Raw genomic sequence first — 14,953 nt, 5'->3', positions numbered from 1 at the left:
GGAGTGATGAGAACTAGAGAAGACCGTTGCCTGCGGGCGTGCGCCAGGACTCGAGCAATAAATAGGAAGGGGGGAAAGGCGTACAGGAGAGAAGGAGGCCAAACTTGAAGGAAAGCATTGGTAGCCAAGGCTAAAGGATCTGGTTTCCAACTGAAGAAAGTTGGGAGTTGAGAGTTGAGCCTTGAGGCAAAAAGGTCTATGGGCATAGTTCCGAAGATAGAAGAAAGGAGCTTAAATATGGAAGGGTGAAGATGCCAGTTGCTTGAATCTTGGGAATGTCTTGAGAACCAATCGGCCACTACGTTCAGATTGCCCGGAAGATATCCTGCCTTGACTGAAATGTTTTTGTTGAGGCAAAACTCCCAGAGACTCTTGGCCAAGAGAGCCAAAGGTTTGGATCTTGAAACGTCCAGGCGATTTATGTACGTTACAGCCGATAGGTTGTCCATTCTGAGAAGAATGGAGCACTTTACCCTGTCTTTTGTAAAGGACTGGATAGCAAAGGAACCTGCAAGCATCTCTAAACAGTTGATGTGCAGTGACGACTCCTGAACGGACCATGGACCCCCAGTCGAGAGTGAACCACATCTTGCGCCCCAACCTGTCAGACTTGCAACTGACTCTAAGACAAGATCTAGGGCGGCAGAGAAAATTGTTCTCTCGTTCCAGGCGTCTAAATGACTCATCTACCATGTAAGTTCTTCCCTGGACTCCGAATCTAGGATAACCTGATCTGAATAGGCGAGACCTTTCTGAAGGTCACGGATTTTCAACCTCTGGAGGGCCCTGAGTGAAGGGGGCCCGGAAATATGGCTTGGATGGAGGAAGAAAGAAGGCCTACAAGATGAGCTAGGGCTCTGAGGGAAGAACAAGGGAGAGACAAGGCATGACAAATCTCTTTCTTTATCAAGGATACCTTGTGTTGGGGAAGCTGAAGAAGAGACTCCATAGTGTTGACTAGGAAGCCCACGAACCCGAGACATTGGGAAGGGATTAAAACAGACTTTTAAAGATTTATGAGGAAGCCCAGACGAGACAGAAGGTCTTAACAAAGGTTTAGTTGCGTCACGAGGGAAAACTTGTCCTGAGCCATGATAAGGAAGTCGTCGAGATAGACAATGAGCCTTATCCCTTGAGCTCTGAGGAAGGCCACCACTGGTTTGAGGATCTTGGTGAAACACCAAGGGACCGATGAAAGACCGAAGGGAAGAGTTTTGAACTGAAAGCAGGAATCTTCCCACTGGAATTGAAGAAACTTCCTGAAAGAGGGATGGACAGGTGCTGAAAGATAGGCGTCCTGAAGATCTATTCTGACCAACCAATCATTTTGAAGGAGGAGATCTCCGAGATGGAGGATAGTTTCCATCTTGAAATGATGGTATACGACGAAATTGTTGAACTCTTTTAGATTTATAACTGGGCAATGTTTTTTGTTCTTCTTTTGAACTAGAAAGATGGTGCTGAGAAATCTGGAAAGGTCGAAAACCACTTCCTCGATAGCCTGCTTTGACAGTAAGGATTGTACTACGTCGTGAACGAGGCAAAGCTGGTCCTGAGAGAAAAGGAGAGGACGAGGAAGAAAGAACAGGCGAGGAATTTGGTATAAGTCTATGCAATAACCTTGAACAGTTTGAATTACCCAAGGATCCGAAGTTATAGAAAGCCAAGCGTTCAAACATAAGCCCAGTCTGCCTTCTACTGGAGGAAGGCCAGAACTGGAAGTTCTTACCTGCAAGCTGCTCTCCTTTGGGTCTGTATCCCCTGTTGCAGCCTCCACGGAACCGGCGGGGATAGAACTGGGGTTTGTACCCCTGGTAGACATCAAGCTGATTGCCTTGGGAGTAGGCGCCTCTGTTGAGGGATTGCCCTCTCGCTGAGTAGCGGCTGGCAAAACGACTCCTCCTTTTATCGGCCCTTCCAAAAACCCGATGGAAAAAATTCCTCTTCATAGAGGAATGGGCTTTATCCAAGGAGTTGAAAGTAGACACGTATTTGCTCATTACCTTAATAAATGAGTCACCAAAGAGGAGGCCCTCAGCATTGGGACCTTCCTCCTTGGAGGCTCATGAGCTGAGTTTTGATGGATTCTAAGTAAAAGGCTGTTACATCGTTCTTGCAAAATATAAGCATTGGCATCGCCCAGCATACAAATCTCTTGTTGAGCCCAGTTAGAAAGCATCTCCGGATCAACTTGCGAACATTCAATTTTCGCTTCCTCAGCCAGATCAAATATCCTAGTCAGAGGTCCAAATGTCTATCCTGGCAGTTTGACCAGGCAGGATCGGCCCCTTTTTTGGGATCTTTCCCAAATTTAGTAAAAAAGGAGTAGCATATTGGGGTCGATTGTGGGGGTATCAGCCACCTTAAAGGGAAGGGAGGGCCTGGGGCATGCGGTTTCAGTTTGCTTCTAGATTACTTATCCAGTGCATGTCTCAGATAAAAGGAAACATAGTCCGAAACATGGTCGGAGGGAAACCATTCTGAGGAATTAGGATGGTGAATAGATGTGGGGTCAAACATGGGATCAACCAGATCCTCGGGCACTAAGTGAGGGGAACTCTCATAAGGAGAAATTTTACGCCTTTTCTCCGAAGGCCCATCATATATGTCATAATTGAAAGTGTCTTGTAAGACATCGTCCCCATCACTGTCCGTGTCCTGTAAATGTAAAATGTTAAGAGGGGAGGAAGGGAGCCCCGAAGAATTCACCTCTCGGGTTGGAGGCCCAAACTTGGTGGAATGCCTTTGGAAAGCTCATGGGGGGGGGGGGGGGGAGTTGCACGTTTCCTTCCTTTCAAAGGAGGGTTAACCTTAGATATCTGAAGCATCTCTGATATGGAAGCTTCTACATTTTTTTATATATCCAACATAGACACTGAAAGAGCGTGTTGGACCGAATCCTTAATAAAGGATTTTAAATTGTCCTTTATGAACTGAGTTTGATCATCCTCCGACATAATGAGGAGCCAAATTTAGGAATTAAAATGGAAAGAAAAAGGAGAAAATATTTAATTGTCTAATAAAAGACAGGAACCAGTCAAACGTGGGGAAACCAGAACAAAAAGGGTTAATTTTTAGGCTGGAGAAAGAGGGGGAGTGTCCGCTTATGCAGAGGCTGGCCGGGGGTGTGGTTTGGGCAGGGAAAAGGCAGGACGAAGAAACGAAGTCCCGAGTAAAGCCCTCACCGGCTCGAAGAAGACGGCAGAAAATGGCAGGACGAACCGCTGCGTTGAAGGAATTGAAGGCGAACTAACGGCGCGAGGTAGGAATACATCAGGAGGCCAACAACAAACGTTTAGAAACGTTCTAAATGGGCCGCACGCGCAAATGAGTACACGAAAGGATGAGCGAACGCTTATACATTTATTATCGAACGCTTATACAAACAGAAGAGCGCAATAATAAGCGCAAGTAAATTGCATAACAATATAAGCACACACATATATAAAACATTTAACTATAATGAAAAACTAAAATATATGTATAAAAACGGCGAGCAGTGTACTTATCTTGACTGCGAGCAGCAAGAAAAGGGGACTTGGTGCTCTCAGTCAAGATTGTTATCAAGGGGCTCGTTGTGTGATTGGTTATCTCCATTGTGATGTATTTCTGTAGTTTCTTTCCCAGGGTTTCTGGGATTCTTAGTTCTTGGCTGCTGTTCAATAAAGTAAGAAAAGTAAAGCATAATATGAACCTCCGGTCTTGTAATAAAATCATCAACAAGCAGCTCATGACCTATCTGGAGCAGAACCAGCTACTCTAAGCCTCCAAATCCGGCTTCTGCAGAAAATCACAGCACCAAGACCGCCCTGATTGCAGCCTTGGAAGACATCCGTGCCCTCATACACCAAGGAAAAACAGTGACCCAGATCCTTCTCAACCTCTCGGAAGCCTTCTATACAGTGTCCTACCACACGCTGATCAAAAGACTCCATCACATCAGCATCCAAGCGGACTCATTCAGATGGATCACCTCCTTCCTCAGCAGAAGAACCCAGAGGATTCACTTACCTCCTTTCACCTCCGGACCAAAACACATCACCTGTGGGGTCCCCCAAAGATCATCACCCAGCCCCATGCTTTTAGGGCATATATGACCCCCACTAGCCAACATCTTCAGATCTTATAGCCTCAACATAATCTCCTACGCTGATGACACCCAACTAATCCTATCGCTCCATGACACAGGCCCTCATCACCAGTCACGTAAACTAAGGCAACGCCCTCTACATAGGAATCACTTTGCAACTCCTATAAAGACTTCAGACCATACAGAACGCCGCAGTCAGACTCATCCTCAATCTTACCAGACGATCCCACATAACACCACATGCAGGAAACTCCACTGGCTCCCACGCAGAAGAGGTGCGTATTCATGCTGCTGACCGACACACACAAAGCTCTACACAGCCAACTACCCGCATACATTAACCACCGCCTGAAAATCCCCCAACAGTAAAGAAGACTATGCTCTGCCTTCCTATCACTTGCCCACACTCTCCACATCCACCGAAGTAGAAGTGGAGGATGTGCATTCTCCCACATAGCAGCAAAAACCTGGAACAGCCTCCCCACGCATCTCCTGACCATCACCTCTCATCCAGAAATCCGTAGAGCCCTCAAGACCTGGCTATTCGAATGAGCCACTAAGCTCTGCAAGCGCCTGGATACCCTCCAGGATAAATAGTCACACTTTACAAATCTTGTTTGATTGATTGATTAACCTTCACTGCTGCCCTTAAAGTCCAGCCACAAAATGGGCAAGGATCTGCACTGCTCACTCAACCCTAACACACACAAGCAAAAACCTCTGGCTGTCACAAATCTCAATGCACAGGTTTCTTACTAACCAGCCACCTACACAAACCTGCAGCTGCCTTGAGCTTTGGAGGCCTAGACTTCACATCCAACGCCGGGCGAGCACAAGTATTTAGCACTCTGTGCATATCTATCTTCCAACCAAATACCTTTTGATCTTTGAAGCACAATATTTATGGAACTCAGGAGATATGTGCTAAATTCCTCTAAATCCCCACTCTTTCCTCAAACTCCATTTTAGACATAGTTATGTGTATTGATTAGGAAAAGTAATTCTGAAAGATCCAAAACCAGGAGCTCTCAGGTGAGGGAGCTGTCCTCTGCTCAACCCTTGTGCACCTGAGAATACTCAAGTAGCCATCCAGTATGCTTCTAAGCTTTGTGATACTCCACCTCCCTACTCCCAAATGTCCATCTCCTGCCCTAAAAAAAGCTACTATTCTTTCTTTTTAAATTTTGTTTTATAAATGTTTTAGGGTCCTTTTCAAAACCTACAAATGGCTTTCACTCGTTGTGGGCTTGCTTTTCAAAAATCTTTTGTTATCACTGGTAAATACTTTACGATTGTCCCTCCTTGGGGTGGTTTTATTACCGCTTTGCAGACTGCCCCTGTTACATGGATAATTGCACTACTGCCAATACGTTTGACTGCAAGTGAACTTCTTCTTTTTTTTTTTTTTGTGTCTCTCTTTCCCGCTCATGCTCACGGCACCCATGGCGCTCTGAAGCGGCTCGCTTAAGTCAACATTTTACTTTTCATTTTCAATGTAAGTGGCAAGAAAAGTCCAGTTAGGAATTTACAACACTAATAGTTCTAACTCGAGCAAACGTTAGACCCATTGCATTGCAAATGCTTGTTTCATCTCCCATCACATTCATTGGTATACACCATCTCATTATTAATGCATAGCTTCAGTAAGCGACCCCATCCTGCCCTCCCTTCCTTCCCTTGTCTTCTATCCTGCGTCTACCCTGGATGGACTTGTTAATATGTGCGGGCCTCCACCTATTGTCAGCAGAGTGGAACTAGGCTACCATGATTTCTGAACTTTTGAGAGATTCAGATTTCTTTCACAATCCTTCCCTCATTTTTATGTTTATCTCCTATTTTTCCCTTGGCTCTGCAGCTCACACTATGTATCAGTTGCACTTTCCTAATCAGTTTCTGTCTAGCCAACCATGAGCATAAGACTTACTACACAGAACTCTCCACCCAGTGGCACACAGGCCTTCTATCACACGTACACACAGACTTATTCGAAATAGCTTTATGGATACACAAGTCAAGTTACAAGCAAGCAACATACTAATCAAAGACCTGCTAGTTACCTTTTCCACCACTATCCCTGCCTACCACCCCTTTATTTCTCCACAGTCCACAGTGTTCTGCACAGTAGGTTGTCGGTTCTGTGCATACCCACAAAAGTGCTGGCTCTCTTCCAAAGTCCACGGATGATGTGTATTAATGGCAGCGTGTAGCACAGCATTTTTGCAATCCTACAAAAGGGAGCGGGCATATTTAAAAAAAAAAAAAAAGTCTGTGTAGTCACAAAGACTCCATGAGAACTACTGAAATAGTATGCTTCTTCATGTCCAACAAATGTCCTGTCACTCATCGTCATTTTAAGGATTTTGGGGGCCCTGGGAAAAACAAGTTGTGTGGGTCCCTGTATGGAACAAATTTGAATTGTATTACCCACATGAAGCCCACTTGATGCTAAACAATAGTACATTAAATGTCAAATATGGAAATGCTCATAAAATGTCTTATGTGGGACCCCAAAAACACTTCAGATGAGCCTGGTTTTGAACAACGTAGTTAAAGTTCGTATAGTGAATGAGATTAGACAGAGGGCTACTAGAGAGTAGGTTCAGTTTTTCAGGGGAGTATTTGGAAGTTGGGAACCCTTGGAAATTGTCTACTTTGCCGATACCCTAAAACGTCTCTGCTAGCACTGTTTTGCAGTCTCGTTGACAGTGTAAGCCTTTAGAAGACAAGGCAGTGCTCAAGGTCTCACAGTTGCAGCTCATTATATTTGTTATAAGCAGAATGGTCAGATCACAATGGGATGGCAACGGAAGGAGGTCTGTATCAGCACATGCATTATGGATAAGGTGCAAAGAAAAAAGGTATTTTATGTTTGTCCCATTGCTGGAATTATTGATCTTTTCACTGGCATCTTTTCAAGAACTTGTATAGAGTCTTTAGCATGAATATATCAATCACATGCTCACATCTCAATAAGCTCAAGAAAGGAACTTAGTTGTTGTGCACTTAAGAAGGATTTACGTCTCCACTGAAAATATAGGAGCAAATATCAATTACACATAAAAACACTAGTGCAGGGATCATGCGATCCTCCTTTCAACTGCACTGTAACAAATGAAGGAAAAAAATGTTCTCAAAGCTGTGTCCTTTTTAGGTCGAGCGTGCAAGTAGTCTGACATGTTGTAATTTATCTGTGGGATTTTAACCAAACCTACAGCGTGCCCGTCACTATCACTAGTTCAAGGGCTTGCCTTTCACACATCCTTTGTTATCATTGGTAAATGCTTCACGTTTGTCCCTCCTTGGGGCAGTTTTGTTACCGCCTTGGCCATCGACCCTGTTACATGGATAATTGCACTTTTGCCGATACGTTTGACTGCGAGCAAACTTCTTTTTCCTTTTGTGGCTCATGCTCATGGCAGCCATGGCACTTTGAATCGGCTTGCTTATGTCAACTGTTTTACTTTTCATTTTCAATTTATGAGGCAAGAGAAGTCCAGTTAAGAATTTACAACACTAATAGCTCTAACTCAAGCAAACTTGAGACCCATTGCACTGCAAATGTTTGTTTTGTTTGGAAGAGATGAAAGCCATCATTTTACTTTAATTTTAACCTTAGGTCCAGTCTTTGCCGGTGCAGGTCATTGAAAACCTTGGCTTTCACCATGACGACAAACCCTTTTTCTATGTAAGCCAATAAGACTATTTCTTCTTGCTTTTTTCAATATCAAATTCTTAAACAAATTTTTACTCTCTGCTTACTGACTGCTGTAAGATGGTGACACAAGCTATTATTCTCTCTAGGCTTAACTATTGCCATAGCCTATTTTCAGCAGGCCCGTGTTAAGGTGGTTAAACAAGTTGCAATCACTCCAGAACTTGGCTGTCCGTTATATTTATCGACTACGAAGAAGAGCTCACCTCACCCATTACAGATGTGCACTTCATTGTCTTCCAATGGGAAAGCAGATCCACTTTGTCAGCTTGTCTAGATCATCAAGCCATAAACAAACGTACGTCCAGGGTCAATTTTATTTGTATATGTCTTCCTGTGCTGTCCACTCAATGTCATACGATAAGCTGTCATTGCCCCCATTTACGTAAATAACGTGTGACTACGAACTTTTAGTCGGCTCTGTTAAACAGGTAGAAAAACATCCTAAATTTAGAAAATAATTGACAAAAAAAAAAAAAACACTTTCCTCTCCCAGTGATGCAGTACTCTTGCCTTCATACTGCTCCCTGAAGCAATTTTGGCTTGTAGCACTAGGATGTCTATTGGTAACTGTTTCCCGCTCTATAAATTCATTTAACATAACATAACGAGGTAACAGTTTCACCCAAAAGCACCTTAGCAGGGTTCATGTATCTTTAGGTAATCAACCTTCTGCCTGCACCTTCGAACTCACATGAACCCCTCAAGACCTAGGTACTGTTGGGATGCATTATACAACTCAATCAAGAGTGTGCTTGTGAGGAAACAGATACAGTACAGCCATTAGCCAACGACTGACGCCCTAGTGCAGTGGTTCTTAACCTTTATGACTTCTGCGGAGTCCACGTAATCAGTCCTGGATCCCGGGGACGCCCACTAAATCACGATTGGAAACCCAGGACTCCCACTGAGTAATTACTGGAAGCCAGGGACCACAGCATTTTCAATAATTTGAACTGCAAAACCACAGTTTAAAAATACAGAAACAAGCATTCAAACAAATATACAAATGAGAAAATATTTGATTTCATTTACAAACAAATATAAAAACTAAATTTAATGGGAAGGTTGGGACTTTTCTAAATACAATTGAGGTCACTTATTGGCCATAATATATGCTGTTTGATGCACTGATCCAATGAGTCAATCGGATGGTACTGCCTTAATTGTAAGCACCCAATATTCAAGTCCTTCACATTAACAGAACGTTTTAAAATGTTCAGTTGTAAATTGCGCAGGCTTATTTATAAACACTACATTAGTCAGTTAGTATAATTTATTAATCGAAAGAGTCGCGGAGCCCCTGATTAGGCTTCACGGACCCCCAGACCACAGGCAAAGAACCACTGCCCTAGTGGATACCAGGGGAGCAGGGTCTGCGCGAAAAAAGACAGCTCTCTAACTGATGACGGCCACTGGGGTCCTGGTATCAGTTATTCTAAAAATCACTGCCTGGGTGCTGTGGCCAGCCCTGCTATTGCCTACCCGGCTGCCTTTCTACGCCCTCGAGGCTGCAGCCTTGGAGGAACTACAAGTACAACTCAACAGAAGACTCGGGGCAAGTCTGAACTACTCTATACATCTCCAGGATGTCCAGTTTTGCAGACCTGACTTCTAAGGACATGCATGGTGTAACAGCAGAATAAAAGTCATACATGGAAAAATCAACATGTTAAAAGATGATTGGTCTTTGACTCGTTCATGAAGAATAAGGCTCTGGCAGGGAACAGCATTTCCGATACCGCCAAGAAGGCTATAGAACGGAGGTAGGAAAAATAGGCAGAACTGTATTAAGGGGGTCACGCAGTGGCGTCACGAAAAATGATGGGGCCTCTCTACAGAATGTGAAGGTCACGAGTCTCCCTACCTCACAGATATTCATGATCTTTGGGCTGAATCGGCGCCTTTGAATGGCTGGAGGCCCGTGGAGGGCTGGGACCACCCCCTGCACTGCCGAGGCTGCAGGAGTCTGCGGTACGGCCCTGGGGTCGGGAGACAGTTAAAATGCTTTAGAAGCTATTCAAAACATATAAAATAAGCCATCTCACTGGATTTTCAGATGATTGGACTAGTTAGTGTCCTGGTCAAAAAGTGGTTTTATTCCCTGCAAATAAAAATTAACTTAAGGAATGTTAGAACATTCGTAGACTTACAGGGGTTAATCGTTAACAATCATGAGCTTCTGTGAATTGGCATAGATGATTTAACTCCGAGATGGCTGCTGAGCTGGTGGAAGACAAACTGTAAACATTTTTAAAGAGGTGTAAGCCACCTGGTAGCATTTATGAGTCAAACGTTTTAAAAGGGCAAGCTTGCATAAAAATGCATCGACCTGTAATCTCTCGCTCTCTCAGCATTACAGGCTTCCTTCATGCAATAATAGCAAAGATAAACAAGCATTGACCAAACCAATAGGTCTGGCCTTACATGTGTATTTTTTTTTAATTTATGGAGTGTTGTAAATGTTAAAAGGGATCTTACAGTTAATTTATTTTGTATTGCCATTCCTGTTATTTTATTCACTGATTATTAAGTACATGCATTAAAAATGTAATTACCGTGTTTTTTTAAGTCATTCTGGAATGATAAAGTGATTCAATAAGCGTGCGACAGTATGTTTACAATAATAAATCTTTTGATAATTATTTAAATGTTCGTGTATTGGAAGTATTTTGTAAAGGCTGTGTGCCGAATAGTTTAAATATAGAAACATGCAGAATTATACATTAATTAAAATTATATCATGTTTATTTCTATTTACAATTGAATGAACGTGCACAAAATGTGACATTTTCAGTGGGAATAATACATAAAACTGTGTCTACGTTTTTATAATATTTTAGCAAGGAGTGAACAGTAATTAAAGGCTGCAGTGCACAACGGGCGAGTCCTACAGTGTTTCAACAGGGATAAACATTTGGTACATCTAAGCTTCTATCTGACTTAAGTGCTAACTAAAATCATCATATTAGACAGATGTCAGAGGCACAAGACCAGTACTTTGGTAGTGCTTCGCGTGCAAAACCAACCATTAGGTCAACAGATCGCTCACTTTGTTAATGTTCGACCTAAAAAAGGAGAACCTGCTTCTAGGGGATGCAATGCGGTTACTGTTGGCAACCAGAATGTTGTGGGTTAGCCTAGCGCAGGAAAAGGAAATGTGTATTGAGATGTATAATTATAAATAGAGTGACAAGGAATGTCGATGTAAGCATATTTTTAAAAAATGCATGTGTAGCCTATTAGAAATCGAATTTGCTATAGTTTAACCATCAACAGATTCAAAATCTATAATGATGTTACAATGCCACAAAATTATTTTACAAGTCTCTTCTTAACAATAACAGTAATAGGTTAACAAGATGACTTTACATTTACTGTATGGAAAGGAGGGGAGCTGAAAAAAAATCACAGTATATAATATAATTAATACACTAGTAGACCACACACAAAGACTTGTTGCAAATAAAATGACATGGAAGTAGCTATTTGTGCTACGTAACCCTTAAAAAAGTACTGATTGGGCTATTATGCTATACTTTTAGTTAATCTGTGATTGTCTGAACCACTTCACTGTTGCATTCCAATTACTTCAAGTAATATTTCTGCTCTTATACAAAACGTTTTACAATTCGGGTTGCAAATGAGGGTGTTCGAAGCTCTAATTAATTTTAACATGGACACTTGCAATTCCCTGGCTTATGTCTATTTCTAACTCCACAACCAACTGCAACTTCCTTAGTTTCTTAACCCACGTCTTATAATTACTATATCTTTATTGATTATATTTCATTTCACATACTTAAAGTTCAGTCTTCAAATACGTTTTACATTTGCTTCAACTTTGCTGTAGGGCCTGTATTTTAATTGAGACATGACAATTTATTGATGGCTCTCGTTACCCCAGGGCATTTCGAGCTGGTGTAGCTATTCTTCAGGGGGTCAAATGTCCTAGTATGTGTGTGTTTTTTTTTTCTTTTGCTAAACTGCTGTTTCTCAGCTTGGTCTACACAGAAAACACTTTTATTAAAAACATAAAAAGCATTAGTTGATTATGTGTGCAAAAATGCCTGGTCCTTCTGCTAAACCATTTTGCCAAAGACCGTCAAGTAGCATTAGTTCCATTACGAAAACTCAATTCACTGCAAAACATAAAAAAAAACAATAAGCTACACAGAGATAACACCTGCTTTGAAGTGGCAATACGCTGACACACATGCACTCTATATCAAACAAATAATAATTAAACATGAAAACTATGTTTACAGGGAAGAAGTGAACATTTTTCAACAAAAGAAGTGTAGCTGTGGGAGGAGAACCACAATGTAATTGGAATAATTGATTGTGTGGCGTCAAGTGGATTATCTCATAATGAGTCATGTAAAACAAAGATATGATTAACATGTCACCTCTGCATAGAGTCACAGCAGCTACTGTACAACTTCAACAACTCAGTGGCTGGCCAATCTCATTAATTCCCCTAAGGGAGTGGGCAGAACTGTACCCAGAAGGCAGAAAAAGAAATAGGGAATCGGATGTTTGAATTTTGAGAGAGGAGAGGGCTTTCTAAATCTATGAAAACATACCATTTGTCGATGTGCAATATATCCATGGTGGTGTAAAGGTCTATTTTAGGTCCAATGATAATTACATTGTTGCCTTCTTTCATAGGAAGCCTCTATCCCTCAAACAGAATTATAGATAGGTAACTATGAGTTGAAAATATGTTTTTTTCATCTCAGGGTAACTTGAGTTTCACTCTCATTGTCTATTTGATGTCATTCAGAACCCCTAAAAAAACCCTCCCCAGAATTCAGTTACCCATTCATAATTCTATGTGTAAGGCGTCGCTCTCATAGATTCTAAATGCAGTGATTCATTGTTATAACACAACAAAGGGTCACAACATATGTTGCTGCGTCACAAAGGAATTACGGGGATGTTCTTCGCCTGGTGCTCTGGGTGACATCATAGGCAACTTGAGCTTTGCTCTCATCTAACTGATATCACTGTTACTTGTGGGTAACATTGGCCTAATTCATTGCTATCCATCTATAATTATACATACAGCATTTCGAAGGTTTGGACTTCCACTAGCCCAACAGCAACGTTTACAAATGAATCCTCATGTACAGAGGGTACAAGCAACAGAGTCTAATCTAAAGAGAACAAAATACTCCGAACTCAGAAGAGCTATCCACTGCAGTACTTTGGGAAAACATCAGCTCTATAACTTTATCTATAGTTTTGTATTATACAATCATCGTGTTCAACTAGAACTTATTGGCGTTAATTACCAAGTTATATTTTGCATTCAACACTGCGTTCAACGACTGCATAACTAACGTTCTCCGAAATTAATGTAGAAAATTGCAGTAAATGCAATTCTTGAAACCTCATGTGGACCACAGAATAAATAAGGTGGTAAACATAATGAAGAAATTGAAGAGGACTGGGTAGCAGGAGCTAAGAATAGGGACACAGTAATAATGGCATGAATAGAAATTGCAGTAAATAGGAAGACAGAAAGAACCTGTATAACTGAGAGCCAAGGTAAGGAGGGATGCCTAAAAGGTAAGGAGGGATGCCTAAAAGGCAACAGGGATAAAAGACCAGAAGACTGTGTGGGAAATAGACATATATGAGGAGCACGAGTCAAAAGGCACAGGTGAAAAGAAGTCGAAGTGGAAAAATGGTTTACTTACTGAGGGTGCCAAAAAATTGGTGATGCAGAATGATAGGAACGTGTAACAAAGAGGACGCTGGTGAAGGTGTTGGGGGAAGAGAGAAGGGTGGATAAAAGGAAGGGCGCATGATTACATTATTTTTCAGATACACGTGAGTACGTTCAAATGAAAATAGGAGGGAACTGGTTGAGTGTGGGCGTAGTCCAGGGGGGCAAAATTGAGATTGCGTTATAGTATTAACAGGTGATGTGTACAGGACAGAGAGAAGATGGGAAAACAAAAAAAGATGTGCGGGAGGTCCAGATTAAGAAAAATATGAGAAAGAATGTGCCCTTGCTGGGGAAAAAGTGTTAAGCGGGGGAAATGATGATGTAAGTGAAATGACAGGAAATCGATAAGAATAAATGAAATGGAGAACAGGATACAAAAAGCAATTGCGTGTAGGATGCATAGATGAGGGAAAGAAGGTCACGGGGGTATATAGCAGGAAAGAAGGTCACGGGGGTATATAGCAGGAAAGTAGGGAAGACCGTTGGGAGGATACAGATGAGGGCAGAGAAAAGATGGGGAGCTGTTCACCTGTCAGAAGCGGGCGCCAGGCTCACACCGCTCAGCGCTGCCGCGGTATCCTGCTGCTCCCAGGCATACACAGCCACCATGGCACCTTCAGCCCCGGATTTCCCGTAGGCCACCCCAAGAGGTGCAGGGTGCCCGTAGTCCCTTTACAGGACCAGGGAGAAGGGCACCACAGGATATCGCTCCGCAGCTCTGCACCGATGCAGACGCAAGTGGCCTACCATGTTGGGAGGGGACGTTTCGGAGCTATCCAGCACATAGGCTGACACAACAAGTCAGCCATCTTAGGTGAGGACGACCGTCAGCTTTCGGTGGTCTAATTGTTCAAATTCACCCGTCTATCCTTAGCTCCAGGTGTACTGCCTCTCTCGATTGTATTAGAGGAATGTTACTTTGTCCTCTGCAGCAGCTACCGCATCACGCAACACATTGACCTTCTTGGGCGGGGAAAGAGCGGTGTCTCTCACTTTCATCAAGCACAACAGGTTGGCCATGTTTAGTTGGGAAGCTTGGCAGCCAGTGTGACACATTCTCCCCCCCCCCCCCCCCCCCCCAATATAAAAGCCAGGTAGCGATAATTTCTTTCTGTGTGCTCTACATACTTTGATCGACCGGCGTAATAGAGGAAAAAGGAATTCCAGGGCCACTGGAATTAGGGGGTAGTGGAGAACCATATTAAGTGTTAGAACTCACTAAATTACGCGACAAGAAAAGGTAAATTATGCTGCCCATTTTATGGTATTACTTAATTATTTTGACATTTTAACACATGGAAACTGAAAATATTTAACCTTATCAGGACAGTTTAATAACCATACAGCTATAAGCACCTGAAAGCAGGGTCGCATTCGGACAAAAAGTCGTCCGGGCATTAAAATAAAAACGTCA

The 14,953-nt window shown here is 42.5% G+C and overlaps 1 protein-coding gene across 1 annotated transcript in view; it reads right to left on the bottom strand.

The window, feature by feature from the left end:
* B4GALT3 (beta-1,4-galactosyltransferase 3) overlaps positions 1–14,520 on the bottom strand; it is a 342,042-nt gene extending 327,522 nt beyond the window's left edge. Inside the window, exon 1 of the mRNA XM_069217831.1 lies at positions 14,069–14,520. The gene's annotated coding sequence lies outside the window, so the exon portion shown is untranslated. The remainder of the gene's footprint in view (positions 1–14,068) is intronic.
* Positions 14,521–14,953: the final 433 nt, after the last annotated feature.

The sequence above is a fragment of the Pleurodeles waltl genome, chromosome 12 (assembly GCF_031143425.1).
Source record: "Pleurodeles waltl isolate 20211129_DDA chromosome 12, aPleWal1.hap1.20221129, whole genome shotgun sequence".
Lineage (NCBI taxonomy): Eukaryota > Metazoa > Chordata > Amphibia > Caudata > Salamandridae > Pleurodeles > Pleurodeles waltl.
Note: the sequence above shows the minus strand (reverse complement) of the source record. Positions and strands in the feature narration are given on the sequence as shown.